The 24,351-nt window shown below is 30.8% G+C and overlaps 1 protein-coding gene across 2 annotated transcripts in view; it reads left to right on the top strand.

Annotated features, from left to right (window-relative positions):
- LOC115891494 (zeta-sarcoglycan) overlaps positions 1-24,351 on the top strand; it is a 116,966-nt gene that overhangs the window by 68,740 nt on the left and 23,875 nt on the right. The gene's annotated exons all lie outside the window — the stretch shown is intronic.

Genomic DNA, 24,351 nt, shown 5'->3' with positions numbered 1-24,351 from the left:
ATAGTTTTCATTATATCAAACAGCCTCTGAATGTTTTCTTCAGTGCAAAACTCATCAAAATTTAATATAAATAATTTTTCAATTTCCAGTAAATAAAATGAACAAATTTTTCTACTTTCATGATCAAACGCTTTTAAATGGGTAAATAATTTCGAGTTATCCAGAGATTCGGATTCTTTTGCAAATTTTAGGCAAATATCACATTGATGTATTTGAAGACCCTTTTAATTGATGTTGTCAAACATAATTAAAGGCATTTTGAGTTGAAAACATTTCTCAGAGGCTGTTTGATATAATGAAAACTATAGAATTTGACCACCCATGTGAGAAATTTCCTCTTATTTACATCATTAAATGATTTATTAGATTGAAAATATTTGATGTATTAAAGTTTACAAATAAAGATTTATATAGTCGAAAAAAGTCCAATAGAACCAATAGAAAAGTACTATTTTGTCACATTTTTAATTAAATTTTGTTAAATAAATTAATTTTTTATACTATAAATATCTTTTTTTTCCTATAAATAAACTTGATATTGATATTTGTATCCCATTTTAAATAAGATATACAAATTACCAAAACTTAGAAATAACAGTTCAAAAGTTCAACAAAAATCCTACACCCGTTTTTAAAAAAAAACATATAACCACGCACTATGTCATTCCAGCAAGCGAATACGACACAGCATAGGTTTCCGGACTAAACGACTGGTGTATATACACCACTCAATAGGCGTGTGGGGTTTGCCGAGCGGTTTCCGATGCTTTCTTTCGCATCTGTTATAGGTAATTGTGGTACTGTGTTCTAGTGGACCGATTTTGATGAGTTTCGCAGCAATTTTCTGCAATATGTTAAGCTAGCAAGAAATTTAAAAATCACCTCATCATCTCAGTAGTCTAAGAGCTAGCTACATAAAAAAACAATTTTCTCGTCGCTAAAATGTCGGCAGACAACGCGAAAGAGGCATAAAATTTTGAAAAAAAATCATGCCATACATGCATGCCGATTGGTAAAATATCATTTATTTATTTTAAAAGCCGTATACAAAAGGGCAGACAAAAAGATCGTAGCTAAAGCAGTATAAATAAATCATGTATACGATTATATTATTATAAATATATTTTTTTTATGATTTTAATAACATATATAGTACATTTATTATTCTGTCTCACTATTTGTATCTGACTCGTACTCGTCGCTCTCGCAAACGAGTCTTCCTCTGAGTCGATATCTGCACCGTAAATTTTTGTAGTCTACATGTATTTTGTTTCAATTGATAAGGCGGCCAGCGTTTCCGGAAAACGCTTATACAGGGTGCATAAATAAGTGCATATACTTTTTAGGGGTTATATATATTTCGACCCCAGGAACACGCCTATGAGGGTTTTTTTTCGCAAAAAAAAATTTTCCTGTATATTTTACCGCAAATTTTTAACGCATGGATGCAAATACAGAAAACAAACAGGTGGCTCGCAAAATTATTTAAAAATAAATCAATTTCTTTGTGTGTCAAAATTTCACCCTTTCGATTGGTCGCCCCCGCTTTAACCCCCGGGATAGCGCTGGCAGACCTGACTATTTCATAATGGCTACATAAAAGGATACTTCACAAGAAAAATTAGCCATGTAACGATGATAAGGTTTGGTTTGGTTTGGTTTGGTAGATATAGACGTACCTATGTACGTAGTTTGTTTTTTGGTTCATTTCAATAGCTTTATTTTTGTTGAAGATATTCGCAGTGGCGGACTAAGGGGGGGTGGCGGAAGGGGCGGTCTGCCCCGGGCCCCGTCTTTTAGGGGGCTTCCGAATCTTAATAAGTAATTTTTTATTCGACTGGCAAACAAGGCCAATATTTGTTCAGTAGTTATAAAGCAGTTTGTAGGTGGAGTATGCAAACCATACGTATACGCCAACTATAAACAGTATAAATCGAAGCAGATATTTACTTAATTATCAATTATCAGGCCCCAGTAATTGTCAATGGCATTTTCTGTTTAGTTAATTAAATCAATTTTCTTTGTTTCATTATTTATTTTTACTGAATAAACATTTTAAATTACAACCCGTGCACAGCATAACTTGTATTCTAGCTTCATCACTGATGATGAGCAGTGAAGTCTTTAGAATAACGGGGGCCACGGGCCTGAGACAGCGAAGGGGCCCCTCGGATCTTGGAGGACTTACAAAATCGCAATATTTTGTCGCGGTATTTCCCTGGAAGCATTTTTAAGAAAAAAATATTTAAAATTTTTGGACCAAAAAAACTATCTGTCAAAAAAATTTGTACAGCCTAAAAGTCAAATTTAGTGATTATCACAGCCCCTGTGACATTGTGACAAAACTTTCCAGATTTGTCCGTTAACATGGTAGTGTGGCCTTTATATAATTATAATTAAAATAATTTATTGAGCGGTAGGCAGAACTTGGATAATGAGAACACCGACTTTTCAGAGCGTAAATATAGTTTATCGTTTACACATAAAAACAAAATATAACCAGCTAAAGATCGAAATTAAGGCATCGCACTTTTATGGTAAGGGCTCTTTCTAAATTCAGTTACTATAAACTCTATTGCCACTTACCTTATTACGTCAACATCCATCAGCAATACATCAACAACAAGAACCTGTCGAAGACTTCGTTGATCCCCTTGTAGATCTACCCCTTCGATCTTGGACTCATTCTTAAGATTGAACCACTCGACCGGTTATCACAGTGTTCTTTTAAATAACTTAATATTTTAGTGATTAGGTGAAATAAAGAAATAAAATGCCGATTTTTCACAACACCTAACTATATTTAATATAAAGAAATAAATAAATAAAAAATCGAGAAAAAGATTTAACAACAAAACATTTATAATTAATGAAAAAGAAAGAAATTGAATCAAAAATAATTAATGACAATTAGAGAATTGAAATTAAAACTCAGAGATAATAAAGTTAAAAAAAAATACAAAATATTCTTCTTATTAGTCCAATTTAAATTACCAACAATTAGCATACACTTTCAAATCTCTCTTAGAATTATCATTGGCAGAAAATTAATATATTACAAAAATATTCACTGAACAATTAAATTTAAATTAGAATTTAATAAAAAGAACAATTGCAAAATAATCACTTATGCAATGACAACTAAAATTTACTAAAGCCTTTAGAACAAACAGAAAGTCTTAAATTATTAATAAAGAAAAATATTAGAGAAAATCCAAAAACAACAATTAAAATACTGTAAGCATGAATAGTTTAGAATTTCCTAACTTGAGAATTTATTTGAGAAAATCTTTAGATAGAGAACTTACTAAAACAATTAAAAAAACCACTGGATAATATTTATAAGATCTACACGGAGTAAATTCGACCGTCTAATTTAAAAGTCAGTACCGAACTAATTTTGAAGATGAAAATACTGATGCTGGTACTATCTCGGACAGGCGTTACTACATCTTCGGCACGCCCCTGTTTGAGGAACCTTCGAATACCCATCCAAATGCATATTTCGCACCTTTTTAATTGGCCGAAGGACTCCTTCCCCGAAAGATCCCTAGACTTCTTTCACCCTTGTTTCTGGTCCTTGTCGCGAGAGGGCATCAGCATGTCCTATTTATTAATTAAATGTAATTTTTAAACCCTTCCGTGTAAATCTTACTCTTTTACCAATTTGCTGAAAAACATTCATAATCTACCTTAACTAATACAAATGATATCGTGACATAGGATTACCTTAAAAAAACCGCCTAGAAATGAAATCTTTATTTCTTCATTCATTTGTCTATTTCTATTTAACTCTAGGAACGGAAAAAAGATAATCCTATTTCTATCATTTTCAGACATTCATCTCGTGAACATTTGGATTCTGATTTTAAAACATATATTTAATACTTTTAATTTTCAATTTAAAACCTCTAGCGAGGGGATGATTTAATTTTACTTATTTCCTTAAGCATGCCTACGTGCTTTTTCTGCGTTGTTTATTTTGAGATATCCCTAGGGTACACAACTGGTACCACTCTGTCAAATAGAGTTTTGATAATAAGGGATGAATGTTTGTTCTACTTTACCCTCGTTTATGTGACTTTAAATTATTTAGAAGATTGTATTATTTGCTTAGTTTCTCAGGATATATGCGTACTTTTAGAGAGTTTATGTGTCTTGAATATCATTAGATTATTTGCTTAGGCTTTTTAAAATTCGTTTGCCTATGTCAACTGATAACTTCGTAAACTGAAATGGTCCCATCTTAGAATAACAAACCAAAAAGATAAAATTTTACAGAGCTTGATATTATTCTATTACAACATAAAGAAAAGACATGTGGCGATCTATTACAAAAATTAAATTGTTCAAATGTCATATAATAATGGCGGTAGCTGTCATGGAATTGAGCGATTAAAAAATTATCATAAATATTTTTTTTTCAAATGGAAACCCCCTTTTTTTATTTCACTAGTGAAAAGGTTTTCCAATTCGTTACGTTTTAACTAGACATATTTCTATACCTAAATTAAATCGTTTTTAAGTTATTTAAGACTTAGTTTGAAAACGTATAAGCGTCCTTTGACTGGTGTCAAACAGTCATTTATTCCATATTTATTTATTTTTCCATCTGTCAGAAAATGAATTATTTCAATTTCCTATATTATAACGACTGCTGCTTAAAAGTTTAAAAAGTGTATTTATATAAATAATATATCTCGTATTTTCGTTCTTTAGTGATATCTAATAGTTGATATTTTAATAATATACCGTACCATCGAAAAAAAAACAGCGCAAAGTTAGCTTGGAAATGATGATCGATAATATACTGTCATAGGCTACTGGTTAAAATCAAGAAAAATATACGCTTTAAACTAAATCTTAAATAACTTAAAAACGATTTATTTTAGGTACTGGAACATGTATAGTCAGGAAGTAACAAATTTTGAAAACGAAAGTAACGAAAGCCTTTTCACGAGTGAAATAAAAAAGGTGGATTTCAATTCATGAAATTCAGCTCAATTCCATGACAGCTACGGCCATTATTATATGACATTCGGACAATTTAATTTCTGACATAGATAGCCACATGTCTTCTCTTTATGGTACAGTGGCTGTGGCAATCACTAAATTTGACGTTTAGGCTATATACATATTTTTGAAAGGCAGTTTTTTTCCTCCAAAAATTATAAATATTTTTTTTTTCTCAAAAACGGTTAACTTTAGGTATAGAGTGTTTAACATCAAAATTTATTAAATTTTACAGAGAATTTAAGTATGTAATAAAAAATGGGATCACACATTTAAAATAAGAAAGTTGCTGTCAACTTCCGGTACTTCCCAAAGTGCCGCCATATTGAAAATATTTTTAATCGATAGATCTCATTATGAAACAATGATATGCACAAAATCTCATATCTAGATATTGTAGTTCTCTAGAAACTTCTCACAGCCTGGGACACCCTATATAAATACTTGAATTCTGTCAGCCATTATACATACGTCATTCAATTTTTACAAAATGTTCATTAGAAGTATATCATTATCTAAACAGACGGGGGGCCACATTTAGCTTCGCCGCCCCGGGCCCCCGACAGGCTTATTCCGACACTGGATATTCGCTCTTGAAGAAAACTAATATTTTTTCGTAATTTTTACGTTAAAACTATGCCGTTCCTTTTTGTCCCAGTCAACAGACCTGTCAAATAGTGTTTATAATTTATGTAATGTCACCGTTATTGAAAAATGATATTATTATTATTTGTTGACTGTTGGGCAATTATTCTGGCAGAGATGGTTTTAAGTCCAAAAGTTGTATCCGCTATAGTTGCTTTAATTGAAGATTTGATTTGGTTTGAACCATCAAACCATAACGAATTGCGCCTAAGGAACGTACACATCAATGAACGGACTGTAAGAAGATTAAATGAAGCCAATCTTCCGTCAAGAAAGGCTGCTTCAGGACCACAACTTACTACTAGATGTGTTGACTAGAACCAAAAGCAAAGGAATGGTTTTAATGTAAAAATTACGAAAAAATGTTAGTGTCTTCTTCAAAAGCGAATATTTTCAACAAGAATTATTGAACTGAACCAAAAAACAAGCTATCGAGAAAGGAGGCTATTGAAACATTCACCAAAATATCAAGATTTTGTTTTCCCTAGTATATAATTTACAGATGGGAACTTTCTTTTATTTTTAAATATTATGTAAAACTATAGCACATTATCTTTATACTACATTATGCAGGCATAAATAAAATAGAGGTAACAAAACAAAATCTGAAACACAATACCAACCTAAAGTAAAAAGAACGAAGGCTTCAGCGTAAATATTTGGAAGCAGAAAAAGCGAAATATCTCACATTCTCCCTTAAATTCGTTTTCCCCACAAAAGTCCGCTAATTATAGCCCCAAGGCGCTAAATAAAGACGTTTGAGGAATAAAGAATAGCGAGAGTCCTATAAGCTGTCCTTATTTCGAAGAAGAATGAAAAAACGCCACTTTTTTCGAACCGTTCGCAATTAAAACTTTGTTAATTGTCACAGTTTAGGGGGAGAATTTTCAAAGCTACGACAAAAAATGACTTTTTGTGGTAGGGACGTCAATTTATTTATTTTTCATTCGCGTCAACCTTTAGAAAAGATCGTAACAAGATGAATCTCAAAAATATTCATAAATTATTTTATATCAAAATATTCTCCCAAAGTATTGATAGATACTCTAATAAGAGAATGGCTATAGCAAAGATTACATATTGGCTAAGTGTACAGGGTGTCCCATTAAGAATAGCCCTCAGCTGTATCTCGGAAAGTATTAGCCGTAGGGCATACGGAAAAAAATATTTTTACTAAAGGCTATGAGAAATTGCTGGAAATTATTTTCAAGTTTGTAAAACGGCCGCTAGAGGGCGCAACTGCTATGGGAAATAAGAAAATAATTTTTTTACAGAATTTTGCCTAGATAGTGGGTATTACACATAACAGCTTCATAATCTTCAGTAATTTGCTATAATAAAGAGGGCTCGGTTAGGTTAAAAGAGTGTTCCTTACTCTATATAACACCATAAAAATAATAATAATAAGCTTTTGAACGTAGACGCTAGGGAGCGTAGTCTTACAATTTAACAAATATTTCGCGTTTTTTCAAAAAAATTATATACGATAGTATATGAAATTTTAGCTGATAGATAAAAAGTAATAAAAGCTTAAAAAGTCAGCAAAAACCGCATCTTGGTATCTTCTTTCAAACCGAAGATATTAGCAAAATTATAATAAATACCAAAAAATAAGCCCTTAATTACCTTATTTTTACAACACGGTATCAGAAGCCCATTGTAATAAAAAAATAAGATAGAAACAGTTAGTTTATTTTAAAATCGACGATATACCAGAATACCATAATACCAGATGTATAAATATCTAATAATGAGGATATTAATAACAGTGAACAAGAAACGATGCCTCAGTGAAGTCATGGTAGGCTTTGGAAAAAACTTGCTTTTGACGTATAACGTTAAATTGTTATTAGATCAACATTTTGATAGTCTTAGCAGCGTTTTTTATCTTTGGATTACTTTTTCAAATGCCAACAACTTTAACTGCTTCAAATAATAGAGGCATTAATGGTTCTGGTTTGAGGCCTATTCTTAGTGGGACACCCTGTACTTTACATTAGGGTAGAGAGTAGTTTTTTGCTCGGTTTTTTGTATGAGAGGGGGTTAAAAATTTTAAAAAATCGTAACTCCAAAATTACAGTAGCTAGCGAAACGCGTTTTTTTTAATGAAAGGTATATATGTCTAGATTTGTTATGAAGTATTTTTAAATTATTGAATGGCTATTTCTTTGTGTAAATCGACTAAATATTAAAACATACCTGAAAAACACCTACACACAATACCTCCAGAAATATTATTTGTCATAGTCAGTGGTTTGTCAGTTAGATTATATATCAAGTTTTTAGATAATTTAGGGATCAGTTCATACAGCCAGCTTTAGATACATAAATATTAGAACAAAGGTTCGTTTAAACGACAATAGTGAATTAGCTTCACAAAGCGATTTTAGGAAATTCATCCTCTTAGAGAGTAAAATTATGTCGGAACAAATTGTTGTATGAAAATTCCATACTATGTGGTCTAGAAATATGAAATCCTACAAAAATAATTAGAAGAGATTTTTGAAATTCATCAACCAAATGGGTAAAGTTAGTAAAAATTTATATAAAACTTGGTGACCTCTGGATTATACACATAAAAATTGGCACATAGGATCATTTACAAGACATGAGTTAATTATTTGGATAAAACGATTTTATGAAATTTGTAATCTTAGGGAGTAGAATAGGGAATGGAAGTTTGCTGTACGAAAATGCATTACTATAACATCTAGCAGTATAAAATTTTATACAAGGGTTGATTTAGTGACACATCAATAATATAAACTTCTATCTTTCTTCTTCAATTATCCTTCAAAGAATAGAAAATAACTATAAATGGAGTATTAGTGCTCTTAATAAACCAAAAAAAGAGATGAGAAATAAAAAAAATATCAAGGGAGTATATTAAGTAAAGCGACAATTGAAAATTTCAAATATTCATTTGAAAACTTCATATTTCAAAACTATTTATTTTAGTAATATAGTTTATATGGGACCATAGGTAGGGGTTCTATCTATAGAGGGTAAACAATCATTTCACTATTTATTATTTTGGAGAGATTTTATTTTTTCAGATTTTGCAAAATTTCTTTGAAATTGACTTTGGTTCGATTTCGAAAATAATCTATATATAAATAAGAAATATAAAACCGCCCTGGAAGATCGCCATCCACCCTCTATCCAACCATACATAATTAGTTTCAGTCAATGGAAGTAGTTAGAAAAAATTGAAAAAAAGTGTTAAAAAAAGCAAGATTTCAAAAACATTTTGTGGCCAAAATTGAACTTCTTTAAAATACTTTGATTTCGATAACTTCTAGAATTATTAAGATTTTTTATTTCAGACGGCTCTAATCAAAAGTTTTATTTTTGATATACAAAGTGTGTCATAAAGTCATATACAGGCGATGAAACAATAAAAAACGGTTTTTAAATTTTCGAATTTTCTTAAGTACATAATATTATTTAAAGAGAATAAAAATGCTCTTGAAATTGGAGTATTGACGGCTTTTTATAAATTTTAAGTAAAAAATATGTAATAAGTCAAAAATAACAATATCGATTTTTTGTCGAGCGAGTCTTAAATAAGTGCAATTATTCTTAGCGGTAGTAGGTTTATTTGACCCCAGAAACACAATTATGAGTTTTTTCGCGAATTTTTTTTTTTTGGAAATTTGGAATTTTTTGAAAAACATTTTGGATTTTCTTTTAGTTTTTATTGTTTTTAGTTAATTTTATTGTTTTTAGTTAAAAACAATAATTTCTTGATAATATGGCAACATAGATAGGTAGTAGATTAAATTTACAAGACAGAAAAACCCGAAAAGCTGCAGTGGTTCTCAAAATTTAAGCAAAAAAATTTTTTTTTGGAAATTTTTAAAGTAAAATAACTCAGTTATTTTAGAGTTATTTGAAAAACGGTAAAGAGAAAATATGGTTTTTTATCGAAATCTACCAGCCCTGAAAATATTTGCACTTATTCAAGACTTGCCCTGTATAATACCCAGAAAATCGACAATTGATAACTTTCATATGAAATACGAGTAGCTCTAAAACTCTTAAAAACATAGTTTAAATAGGGCATTTGTAAGGCTCACTAGCTCTATATACAAAGTAAATCATTTAAATCAATGCATGAACTATTCGAGGTGTAACGCGAACGTAGTCGCGGGAAAAACCTAGTTTGTAATAACATAAAAATCAGTCAAAGTCGCAGTTTTCGAGATATTAACATATTTTAGTATGGGCGGCTATACGTGCCTCCCGGCGCCAATTTTTATTTACCCTTTCGAGTGCTGTAACTTCTTCCATTTATGTCCATAGGAACTTTTTGTTTTATTTTAAATACACTATTTTTTGACACGCTGTTTATTTAATTAATAAGTGGAGCAATACAACAGAAAAAAATCTTAAATATGCTACAATGACAACAAAATAGAATACTAAAAATAATATTTAATATAGATAGACTAACACCATCAGAGGAAGTATACCAAAAAACAAAAGAATTGAACATAAGACAATTAATAAAAATAAAATATCATATTATATTAATTCTATATACACACAATTAAAAAATTTAATAAAAACAACAATTTCTTTAAAAACTAGTAAATAAATACACACTTAAGAAACTAGAAAAATATAAGACATCAGAACAGCCAAGAGAACTCAAACAGACTTCACAAAACAGAAGCTACCACAAAATACAATATGTTAACCAGAGAAATAACACAATTAAATTACAGAAAACTTTAAGAAAAAGATCAAAATCATGATATTTAAAAAAATAATATACGTAGACGACATGCTTATCCCCTTTAAGTGTTCGTGGAAAATATCCTTGTACCTTTTGAATTGTCCACCCAGTTTCCTCTTACCGTCTACAAGCACACCGTAACGAAGAGATTTTGGTAGGTGGTTTTCTGGCAGCCTGGATACGTGACCTTTTTAATGGCCTATCTTAAGCGAGATTTAGTAATCATGACTTCAACGCTCTCGCAGCTAACTTTGTCAAGGACCGATAAGTTTGAAACATGGTAGAACCATTTGATTCGTAACAGTTGTCTACTGTTGTAACTGGTTTCCCTTCCATATAATATGGCGGGAATTATTAAGCTCCGCGCGCACTGAATAGGTATCGGCGAGAGCGAGCGGTGCGAGCGGCACGACCGGTCGGAAAGTCGACTGTAGCCGCGCACTGGAGTCGCACGATGGACGGTCGAGAGTACGTCACCAGCATAAATTTGAGCATAGACGAGGAGAAGTTTATTCAAATTTAGTCAAATTCATTCGGCATTTCAAAAAATGATAAAGTGTTATTACTATTTATATTTTTATGCAACTTTTTATATTTTATGCTTTATGATGGAAATTGATATTATTTAGATCTTAACCAAACACACATTAATATATTTAGATCTTAGCAAACCACATAAAATTAGTGAAATAGAGTGGAAGATGGGGATAAAATATACTACATGACTCTTAGCTTGACCGATTTTAACAAATTTGGTATAACTCAAAAGGGTTTAATTTGTTCTTTAAAAACAAAGCTAGATATGAAAAATAGTCAAATAAAACTTCTATTTTTAGTTTTTTAATCTAAATAAGTGTCATTACAAACATTTATATATAGCTTTTATTTTAAGTTTTTAAAATCTTTGTTTTAAGTCAGTAGCAAATAAAACGAAACTTGTGTTTACATTTTGTTTAATGATTGACGATTTCGATTCAGAATCTATAATATACGTATAAATAATTTTCTACGTTTGTGGTAAGAAAAAAATATATATTAAACACATTGTTAGTGATAAAATTGTATTGTATATTATAGATTCTAAAGAAGACCGAATTAAAATTAGTCGAAACGTCAATTATTAAACAAAATGTAAACACCAGTTTCGTTTTATTCACTACTGACTTAAAACCAAGATTTTAAAAACTTAAAATATAATAAAAAAGTCAAAGAAAATTGAAAAAAGAAAAAATATAAATAGTTTTTATAGTACCGTATTATCGAAACGGAACGGCATCAGCAATGACCATGAAATGAAGGTCGATGCCATTTTATATGTAAATTTATATAGGAAATGTCATCAATCGTCATTTCCCATCCAACTGGACGCCGTTTTTTTCTATCATACAGTAGATATATATACAAATATTTTATCAATCGTCAATATTTTTTAATTCTCTTTCGTGCCGATTGCTGATTGAATTAGAGCCAGAAATGGCTCAAAACGAAATAAGTAAATTACCAACAGATATTCAGGCTGAGGCGGCAAACGCCATATCCAAACTACTTCCATTGAAATTCCGAATAGCTTTTGTAAAGGAATACAAAAATTATCAAAAATGGAAGCAATTAAAAAACGTGCGAGAAGAAATAAAGTTTTTTAACCTATCCTCGCTGTTAAAGTATCATTTAATCTACCTTTGCGGTTAAAGTACTATTTTATCTACTATTTTTGATAGATTTAAGGCAATTATAACTGGTGTTATGGGAAAAAGTTAGTTAACATTAAGTGTTCATATAAACGTAGTTCCTAAATTTTCAAAAAAAAAAGGAAAAGAGACTTTATACGTAAATATCAAAAAGCAGAAAAGAACAAAATATCCCCACGCTCGTAACGTCGTTTATTCTCCCACAAAAACCTACTAATTATAGCCTCGGAGGATTAAATAAAGACATTCGATGAATAACGCATAGCTAGGCGTCCCGTAAAGTCCCTTATTTTGGGGAATAATGGAAAAAAGCAACACTTTTTTCGAATCTCAATTATAGCGTTGGCAATTGCGACAGTATGAGGGAAGCATTTGTAAAGGAACAGTACAAAAAAAAACGACTTTTGTGGTTTGCTGAAATAGCCTTAATTTTAATTAATTTTAATGAGAGACATCCAAAAAATACGCTCAAAAATGGGTATTAATACAGACTAACTAATATGTGATACTAATAAGAGAATGGGGAAATTATTATCAGTTTTAATTATCATAATACAGGGCGAGTCTTAAATAAGTGCAAATATGTTCAGGGTTGGTAGATTTTGGGAAAAGAAACATATTTTAACCTACTGTCTATGTTGCCATATATTATGAATAGATTATGATTTTTAGCTAAAACCCTTGTTTATATATTCTTAAAGTTGATCAACCTCTCGACAAAATGTGCTGCCTCTGGTGAACAAATCGTGAAGCTTTAAAGGAATGAAGCATGTGATTAAGGGCGGAATCAAAAATATCGATTATTTGCGGTATTTCCCTCAGAGTAATGTAATAATATAGCTCGAATTTTTGCGACCTATAATAGGGCTCAGCTGATTAAGAAATTTAAACAAAACTATTATTTCATTGTTAATTTTCGATTATTTTTGCTGTTATTTTAAGGATTCTAAACCGTATTTAACAAAGAAATAACAATTTTCAATATGTTGGTACATTAATGCTAATTACTGGTAATTATTAATATTTAAAAAAAGTTACATACACTTACTTTATTTCGATTTGACCCTTGTTTATATATTCTTAAAGTTGTTCAAGCGACTAGACAAAATGTGCTGCCAACTGGAGGACTAATCGTGAACCTTTCGGGGCGGAGTCAAAAATATCGATTATTTTCGTTATTTTCCTCAGAGTAATGTAATAATATAGCCCGGGTTTCTGCATCTTTAATAGTAATCAGGAGATTAAGAAATTTAAACGAAACATTTATTTTATTGTAGATTGTGGATTATTTTTGCCTGTTTCTCAACTCTCAAAAATTCTCAACAGTATTAACAAAGAAATTATTATTTCGATATGTTGGTATATTTTTTATAATTTATGATAATGCTAATTACTGTTAATTAATATTTAAAAAAGTTACATGCCTACTTTAATTTGATTTAATGCAGATTTATAAAAGAATCATTTCATTCTTAGATTATTTTATTCTAAATTGAGTGTTGTACAAATTTTATGATATTTTTTTTAAAACATAAATCTTTTTACATTCTTGATTAAATATTCAAAAAAATTGCAACTTGCTTCAATATGATTTGACATTAAAATAAATATATTGTACTTAATACACCATCTAAATCTTTATTACACCAATTAAATCTTTATTAATGTAAAATATGGCCAGAGTTTTAAAATCAAGTTTGCTTTAACTTTGTATGTGTGAAGAATTATAAAAACTAAAAATTTCATTATTTTAACTCACACACAAATCCCGTTAAACCATAAAACTTTCTAAAAGCAGGATACATGTCTAACTGACATAATTCAAGTACATTTTCATTGAAAAAATGTATCAGGAAAATAATTTAATTAGATAATGCAAGATTTATTTTTTATTCTGTTTCACATGGTCTTCAGTATTTTCAATACACACAGTATTTTCTGCGACGTTCTCTATGGGTTTCTCGAAAACTACTAGAGATAGAGAGTAGGTTAAAGGGTAAAGAATTGCAGTTTTGTGAGGTCATAAATATGCCCCTTTCAGATTTTTGAAAATGTTCATGGATTACTAGATATTTCGAAAAAAAATAAACTTTGGCTATTTTAAAAATTGTCCCTAATTCCATTATAGTCTATTTCAATCAAAAAGTTTTCAGATAAAAGTCGTAGATAATCACATCCTTAATGAGATTGCGTCCTCTATTTTTTCTAAAGCCTGTCATTTTTGACATATGAGACAAACATATGTTTTTTTAAATGGAAACCATAGTTGGCCCCATAGATTTAGTAAGAACAGATATCACATTGTGCATTTTAACCCGATCAAACAATCGGAGGTTGACTACGTACTGTAAAAACCAACTGAGATAGAGAAGGCGACATTGCCACATCTCAAATTTGCGCCTATCTACTTAGTTTGATTTGCAGAAAAGGTGACTTTAAAACCTTTACCGGATATCAATAAATCTCAATTTCTTAATTAAATTTATAGTTTATTTTTAAAGAAGCATGCGTAATATGTGTTATTAACCAGAGGATATATGCGTTCCTATTAAAGGACATGTTTACTGTTTAATGTGCTGAAACGTCTAGAACTATTGGCAATGTCGCTGCTAGTCTTCCAGAATGAAATGAGCCGTCCGTCCCACCACCCCTCGCGACGGCCCTTGGTCCGTTATAGCGTACTACGTTGAGCTTACGGTGTGTTTGAAGTCGGAATCAAGTCCGAAGTGAACTTTTCGGTGTTTTTCATTAGTTTTTGTTTTTGTTTAACGTACTTTTGAATTTGCGAATTTTCAATATGGTAGGACAGTGTCAAATGTGTGGAAAAAATAAGCTCAAATTACCCGAATTTGTCTTTTCACAGGTAGGTATTGTTTCCGCCGTAATCGTACATAGGCGTCCCACAAGGGAGCCTCTCACAATTAAAATAATTTCTAATTATATTTGTTGAATTTTGATCTATTAAAATAAGAACGTAGTAGCCGGTAATTGAATTATAATTCGTCTCAATTACTACCTAACTGTTGTAAATCATAACAAATTTGAATATAAACGTTGCATTTGAAACTTTATTATAAGCCAGAAAAAGTGACATTTTTTAAATTGCGTCATATTTTGGTCATTATATACGATATTCTAAAGGAATTTTGCTCAACAAATAAACAAAGGTGTTTACCCGTCCTTTTTTACATTTTATTGCTTTATTATATCTTATATCTGCCCCTTCGGTCTTGTTTAGACAATTTTTTACCACCGTAGAATACAAATACCTTTTTCTAGAGTTATTTGTGCGGTGTGTTTACCTTTTTTTAGAATGGGACGAACTGTAAATAATTCTTAGGCTACTAGTTTTATACATACCTATATGGCAGAGTGACCCAGGCCTCCAAAAAAAGCTTTTTACCTATTACGTTTTTGGTTTGTGATTTTTATTTCAATTTTTTACATAAGATCGGGGCCATTGTAAAGCACATTTTCAAAATATTTTTGTCAACATACAGGGTGATTCAAACCGCAATACATATGCTTAATACAGTTCATGAAGATTGGGACATTTAACTAAAATTTGATTGTCTGATGAAGCTACCTAAGTAATGGATTTGTAAATAAACGTAATATTCATTATATTATTATGCGACAGAAATCCCATACTGTAGCAATACAGATTTGATACTTTTAATGATACATGCCTTCTATTGAGAGACTAAAGGTAATTGCCTCGTATCAGAGCCATCATAATACGAGAAGAAGACCGAAAGTCAAATCTTGTCTTATAATTTCACTTCTTGTTAACACAATTTTCTCATTAAAATACATATTGATTTTAGGTATAGGAAGCTATCGATTGCGAACTAACTAAATCGTAACTAATTACTAATTTTGAAAAGTTCTTTTTAAGATCAAAAAAAGTAAAACTAAAACCTAAACTATCATTTGAGATTAAACGGGAGGTTCTAAATAATGTTGCCTATTCTAAACAAGAAAAATTTATTTATAAGGTTTATAACATCTCTAATTAAATTTGGACGAAAAGAATATTTCTGTTTGCTGTAGGTAATTTTCTCAGGGAAAATACGTAAATAAAAATGACTTTTCAAGTCAAAAAAGTCAAAATTACAAGTTATTCCAAAAAAGGACAGGTGGCAACCCTAGGTATTTCTGGAATGGAAATTTAATGGCAAATCTACAACTTTAGTTTGAAAATATGTTCCGGCCACCTATGTTTACAAAAATGTCTAAAATGTGCTTTACCATTGCCTCCATATTCTAAAAAAAATTGAAAGAAAAGTCACCAACCACAAACCTAATATAGAATTGTTTCGGAAGCCTGAGTCACCCTGTAAATATTCAAAAGTAACTGAAAGTTTATAGAGAAGTAACTGACAGTTTAAATTGAATATCGACGTTGGAGCGATTTTCGAAAACTATCTACTAACGTTTCAACATAAGTATATGTCTGATATTAATTATATCATTATATTAGACCTTATAACAAAACTCATCTAACGAAAAAGTGTTAATGTAGTATATTAATATGGAGTAAAAATTTTACTAATTACTTTACTTTTACTTTACTACTTAAATTCGTTCCAAAAAACGATACGCCACTGGCCATTAGAACAATCCAAATGTGCCTAGTTGCCGGGGTCGGAAATTTTAGACTTCGCTGTCTCTTCTGTCCTTGTTCGACACATTGGAATGTTTGATACACTACCAACGAGTATTTATGAATGAGATGTTCGGTCTATCTTTATAATGTCTTTGGTTGGCCCTGACATCATAAAAAGCACCATTTTTTAAGCTTTTAAGCAATATAAGCTACAATGTTTTTTTGTCGAAAAATTATTGAGTTATAGTATAGTCAATTCTTATCATTTTAAAACAATTTCACTTAGTTAGCCACGGAAACAAGTTCAATCATCGTTACCTTCAGAAATGCAAAACTGTCACATCCAAACTTTGTAAATTAAAATAAACAAAAATTGTAAATATGAATTTTTTAAATGAAGAAAAGCATGTAGGATTATTGGTTCAAGTTTTCTTGGCCACACATTTTCGAGAATACGTTGACCGGTGAACGTTATTTTTACGTTTTTTAGAGAACGGTTTTCAAGACATGTTAGAAAAGTTAAATTTAGATTATCGCGCATCAATAGGGTGGTTCCAACATGACTTTCATTATGACACCTCCCCCCCCTATAATGAAAGAAATGTTAAAAATTATTTATATCACAATTATGCAAACTCAGGTATCGGTAGAGGTGGACCAATTGCATGGGCCCCCTCGAACAGGCGGTACGGGAGAACATTTTCTAAAATAACTTAAGTGTAGTGATATTATGAAGTTTTAGTTTGCGTAATGTAAATCGTAAAGAACCGTTTAATAATATATTTTGGGTTTTTATGTTATAAATCATAACAGAGTAAGAATACCAACTAAGTGAAATTAGCGAAGAAAGAAAAGAATTGGCTATAACTATAACTCTGTATCTAACTGTAATTTTTCGAAAAAAAACATATATACCTATATCCATACCTATATCGCTGAAAAGCTTAAAAATGGCGATTTTTATGAAGTCATGGCCAACTATGGTCAAAAATTACAGGCTTTAGAAAAAATCAGAAAACACAAACTCGTTAGGTATGTGATTATCTACAACTTTTATCTGAAAACTTTTTGTCTAAAATATATTATAATGGAATTAGGGACAAGTTTTAAAATAGCCAAAATTTGTTTTTTTTTTTCGAAATATCTAGTAAGCGATAATTAAAATTCTATCAAAAATTGAAAACGAAAATTTATTACAATAGAAACGTGTTTGAATTTTTGGGACTTTTTTGTTACATTTTCACAGCTTCAAGAGTCTGTAGACCTGATTATATGATTTTAATTTCAAATGGATACCTCCCGCATTCCCGAGATAAAGAGTCTTGGCAGACAAACGAACAGACAACAAAGTGATCGTATAAAGATTCCGTTTTTTCCTTTTGAGGTACGGAACCTTAAAAACAATTATTATTTATTTGGAGACATAACAATTGACACACAACAAAATTATTTTTTGTTAATAAAATATTTCTGCTTTTAAACTATATGCATCATAAAAATACAAATAATAATAAAATTACAGTTTAAATGAAAAGGAAATTTCTAAAGAAAATTCCATACAGAAATACAACATCTATCTGAAAAATAAAGAAGAAAAACTTGAATAAAAATATCTAAGAAAATACTCAACATCTTTACGTCCTTTAATTATGGCCCCAAGAAACTAAAGAAGACCTCAAAGGAAATAAAGAATGGGCGACCTATAAACCACCCTGATTCTAAGGAATAATAGAAAATAAAACAAGGGTTTTTTCCAATCGTTAATATTATTAAGAGCCATAGATTATTAAGAGAAAAAGAAAAAAAAAATGGACTCTGTTGGCTGACAAAATTTTCAGTATAGATTTGTCTATCTAAAATAAAATAATAAATCAAACCAATCAAATTTTACAAGTGTTACTATATTTTTTCTACCCAATACATTAACAACCTCATTTCTGTTAATCAGACAAAGAGCTACTGTATTTTACTTCATTCATTTACATATTTCTTTATGTTTTAGTATATTTATTTTTAATGAATGAAGTACTTATTGTTTTGTCCTTTATTACTTACCTAATCTTATACCGGGTGTTGCATCGTCGAGCGGGACATAGGAAATCCCATGTAAATTTTAATGGAGTCAATTATTGAATTCCCTAATTATTTTAGAGAATAATTCTATTTAGGTTTATTGAAGAGCACTAAAACCCACATTCAAAAGAATAACTTTATATATTTTTGATTAGCCCGTTTACGAGTTATCGCCGATTTCTTTTTAAATATTTCTCCTTTCGTATGGCCCTGTATTTACTTATGAGCACCAGTCAAGGTAAAAGAAAACTGTCAAATTAAGTTGTCATTTAAGAAATTTGTCTATTCTGTGCTTTATTATTATTATTAAAAACTCATACCTATATCGAAAATATTAGCTATGAATTATTCTACCGAAGAAAAAGTATTGATGATTAAATGATATTATCAAGGAAATAGTTATCAAAAGGTGTCGGACATGTTTGCTGCTCTGTATCCGAATAGACCGAGACCTGGAAAATCTACAATCGCAAAGGAATATCCAGAGAATTGAGACCAAAGGTACCCTAATAAATAACTGCAGATGTGAAGCAAGGCAGGAACAAAGAGAAGATGCAAGAAATGATACCGACTTGGAAGTTTTATTGTGCGTGGAAGAGAACGATGGAAAGATCAGCACAAGGAAACTTGAGGATGATATAGGAATAGATCACACTACAGCGGCAAGGCTTTCGAATTTTGAAACGACATAAATACTATTCCTTCAAATATGAAAAGCACCAAGAGCTACGAGATGGGGACAAAATACGGCGGCAGGCGTTTTGTTTCAGGAAAGAGCAAACACAGGTAGGGAATTTTTAAAAAACGTATGTTTCACTGACGAATGCACGTTTACCTTAAATAATGAACCCAATGTTCAAAATTATCGATATTGGAACAAAGAAAACCAACACAGGTTTGTCGAAACAAGGACGCAATATCCACTGAAAGTAAATGTTTGGGCAGGGATATTCGGACACAATATTATCGGGCCATTATTTCTTACGCGAAATTTAAATGCAGAATATTATTTGGAACTACTCGAAAATCATATTTTACCTGCTTTACATGATGCCGCTAAGGAAAATCAGGAAGTTTGGTACCAAATGGATGGCTGCTCGGCACATAGTACCCTGGCTGTTCGGGAATATTTAGACAATAGTTTTAACGGAAAAGTTATTGGCCTAAATTATACAGTAAATTGCATTAATAATAGCATTTAAAAAACAGGATATACAAGGATAAAAAATACCCAAATCTAGACGAGTTAAAAAATACTATTTCTGCCGAATGCAATAGAATTTAAGTTTACCAACTAGCGAATGTAAGAAGAGAATTTTATGATCGCGTGGGTTATTGTCTAGCAGTCGATGGAGGAATATTTGAACATCTTCTTAAATCCTAAAGTTCTAACAATTTAATAGTACCTAAATTATAAGTTATTGAATATTGTAATAATACTATAATTAACCTTGTAATTGATTGTTTTATTTACTTTAATTCATATTAATTTGTATTTATAAATACATCTTTAAGATTTCCGATGTAGGAATGAGTTTTCAATAATAATAAAGCACAAAATATGTAAATTTCTGAAATGACAACTTCATTTGACAGTTATATTCATTGCCTGGAAACTTATATGGTGAAATTTTGATAAAATAATTTAGTACTCACTAAAAACACGGTATGTCGCTAGTGGTAGGAAAAATAATTTTTAGAGGTTACTAGTTTATTTGGTTGCCTGTTATATGCATATACAGGGTGTTTCCTAATTAATCTAAAAAATATAAAATTGTTAGAAAACGGCTTAAGGCGGGCTCTTAATAAGTATATTTATTTTTTTCTCGGCAACCGTTTGATGAACAAGAAAAACTCAAAAGATCAATTATTGAAAAATGGATGACCAGTCAAGAAAGAAATATATTTTGTTTAAAAAAGCAGTAGTGTACCATTTATTTTAAGCAAAATATCGATTTTTTTTTTAATTTTTAACACCCTGTAGATCAGAAAGGGAAGTACTTTAGACCCAATGGTTATATAAAAATTGTTTTAAGAACACATGAGGAATCACACCACAATTTTTTAGACTAATTAGAAAATACCCTGTATATTGTCAACTTGACAATAATTGTTGATAAATCAAAAAATACCTTTTCTGTGAAAAAAGTCCGATTTTCACAGGAAAAATTTTGGTTTTTATTGAATTTGGGCCTGGGTCTGCAAATACCGGTATGTGTTTAACTATCACTCAACTCTATCTAAATTTTAAATATCGTAGTCAGAAATAGTTTTATTATTTATTAACTGTAAAGATGGTATACTTATAAGTTTTATCAAATATTGTGATTTACTTTCTACCTTGTAGTCAAAATTTATATTTAATAAATTGTAAAATATATATATTCTTATGTTTTATTAAAGTTACTCTGATATACTAATATATCAGTGTAACTTTTTAAAACTAAATCCTTTGAAATCAAATATAAACATAAAAAATATTTACAGCAGAAAAGGCGAAGGCGCTGGGTTAAGCGTAGTCTCTACTAAGAACACGGAGGGGCGCGTTGACCCAAAATTTTACTATTAAGTTTCATATCTATTGCCTTGACTGGTGCTCATAAGTAAATACAGGTCCATAAGAAAGGAGAAATATTTAAAAAGAAATCGGCGAATCAAAAATATCTAAAGATATCTAAGATCTTTATTCTTTTGAATGTGGGTATTAGTGCTCTTCAATAAACCTAAATAGAATTATTCTCTAATCAAAATTAGAACTTAAGTATGTTAGATAAGGAGGATGCAATATAATTTATCAGATTTGAAATAAATACTGCCCTAAGGGTAGTTTACTCTTGACTCGAAAAATATCAAACCCCATTAAAACGTACGTTTGAGGTATCGCATTTCTTACCCTGGGCAAAATGTACGTCTTATAAGCCATACAGCCTCCTGCCAAAAATGAAAAAGATCGCTCAACAAACAACCAAGGTATTGGCTTGTATCCATCTTAAGTGGGACACCCTGTACATATATACAATATTATTGATTCTAATTTCTAAGCAACGGGATAAGAAGAAAACGTCAAAAATTATTACAATATTCATACATGGTTCGGCAATAGTGCGTCGGGCATCTGTATAGCTCTGTTCGTTATTAATTATAAACACAATAATATCTCTAAAACTAAATAAAGCGGAACACAATAAAGCTGCACATGAACATCGGTTCTTTCTCGGCTGAAATTTACTAAAGGGTGTCAAATAATACGAGAAAGAACAAAGAATAGCTAGGAGACCGCTAGTATAAGTCTTTCTTAACTAATACTAACTCTGATACAAAATAGGAGCAACAGTGTTCTTTTTCTACAAATAAAAATTGATTACGTTATTAAAAAAAACTACAAAAACATAATAATACAAAATAATTAAGTAACTTTCACCGGAAATGACTACAACTTTTGATTTTTAAATGGCACCCTCAATATATTTTTCCTTTATTTGATAGAAAATGACACTCATATGGTTTATTTGAAATAGTAACATGCGTAACGAGAATTATCAGGTGTGTCGTACCAAATTAATATGCTAGTGAGCCACCCTTGTTCTATTTGAAAAATAAATAAGATATGATTAAAAATGCAAAATTTTGACCCCAAAAACACGCATATTATGTTTCTTTTGCAAAAAAAAAATATATTTTAATAAATTTTGAATTTTTTGAAAAAATGTTTGGAAATGCTTTTAATTTTTAGTTAAAAAACATAATTTCTTTATAATATGGCAACATAGGTAGTATATTAAATTTACCAGAAAGAAAACCCAGAAACTCAAAACTTAAGCAAAAAAATATATATTTTTTTAATTTTCAAAATAAAATATGTTAGATATTTTGGACTTATTTGAAAAATGGTAAAGAGAAAATATGTTTCTTTTATCGAGATCTAGCAGCCCTGAAAATATTTGCACTTATTTAAAACTCACCCATATATAATTTACATATATTACTTATATTATTTTACATATCTCACCGGCAAAAAGACCAGCCACTAAAAACTAGTCCCACTTTCAAAGTTGGATTTCTCGCAAACCACGCATTAGATTTGATGATTTTTTTTAATTGTAGATTAATTCCTTCTTAACGGATGCTACGTCAGAAATTTTTATTCCGATTTTATTTTGAGCATATACAGGGCACAACAATAAGACGAAGTTTTTCGCCCGAACTTTGTAACACCCTGTAGGGTGCAGCAGCTGTAGTAGCTATTACTAAATCAAATCACATTGTAGCCTCATCTTTTGTGAGCATTTTGATTTTATAATCACGACATTATCTCTGTTTGTATTGGAGATGCGCTGCTTTAAAACGAACGTCTCGGAAAAATGCTTCGCAGGCAAAACCGCGGTTCATCCTGAAAAGGACTCTAGTCTCTAGTCTCTAGTTCATTGCTCAATATCCCAATTCACATGTAAACACGCAAACTGAAGACGTGCTAGACGATGTCTTGGAAGTAGCTGGGGTCCTGTGGCAGGCCTCCTTGCAGACAAGTTGTTTTCTTTTAGTCTTCGTCAGATTGTTCTCTCACTGACTTGAGTTCTACGCACGGCTTGTAGCAGATGTTGATTCTGAAACGCTGCAATTCTACGATTTCATAAAGTATTCAGGACAATAAAGCGGTCGTCAATGGGCTTGTTTCACAATTTTTTTTTATTTTACCAATCGAAAGTAGAACTAAAAAATAACAGATCTACCAAAAATTAGAATTTTATTCGTACGTTTAGTACCTCAAAAACACGTACAAATATCTATTGCGCGAGAAAGGGGCGTGGCCAGCCGCTACGTCATAGCACCACAGGTCGGCTGGCGACCGCGCCTCAATACAATGCACAGGTCTGCTTTGCCCGATTAGTGTGTTGTAAATTTATAGTATAACGTAGTGTAGTAATAAAGTCTTTTTTTTCAATATTTGTGTAAAAAAGACAAGGAAACGTTTGTGTAGTGCCAAAATGCACAAATACGAATAAAAATTCCCCAAAAATACTATTTATTTCTTTACCGTCCGACATAAAGTTAAGACGAGCATGGCAGCGTGCAATGCGAAGACATGATTTTGTCTCTGACAGAGGCACCAGATTTTGTTGTGAAGATCACTTTAATGTAAGTTAATACTTACAAGTAGTGTTTCCTTTTTTTTTAATTATAGGTGGAAGAAGAGAGAAAATTACATATATGTACTTAAAAACTATGAAATCGGGAAGAATAAAATTAAAATCAGGTGTTATTCCTCAAATTTTTCAGTGCCAAAAAAAACGATCTTCTGCTTCAAATACTGTAAAGCCTCGAGGATTGGCGAAAAAAGAGAACAAGCAGCCATTATTAAGGAAATATTGAAAGACGACGCGAGGCAGGCGGCAAATGAAAATGTTCATTTCGGGGTCAATACAGTAGACAAGGATCTTAAAATGCATGATCAAGAGGAGCGCATTTCAAACCATCAAATTTATGCAGCCACATAAGAAATGCTACCGCATACTTGCCATTCATCATACTTGTCATTTCACTTTGCTTCTAGCACACTTTTTTCACTAGTATTTATAATGCAT

The sequence above is a fragment of the Sitophilus oryzae genome, unplaced genomic scaffold, assembly GCF_002938485.1.
Source record: "Sitophilus oryzae breed Bouriz unplaced genomic scaffold, Soryzae_2.0 scaffold_1181_pilon_pilon, whole genome shotgun sequence".
Lineage (NCBI taxonomy): Eukaryota > Metazoa > Arthropoda > Insecta > Coleoptera > Curculionidae > Sitophilus > Sitophilus oryzae.
Note: the sequence above shows the minus strand (reverse complement) of the source record. Positions and strands in the feature narration are given on the sequence as shown.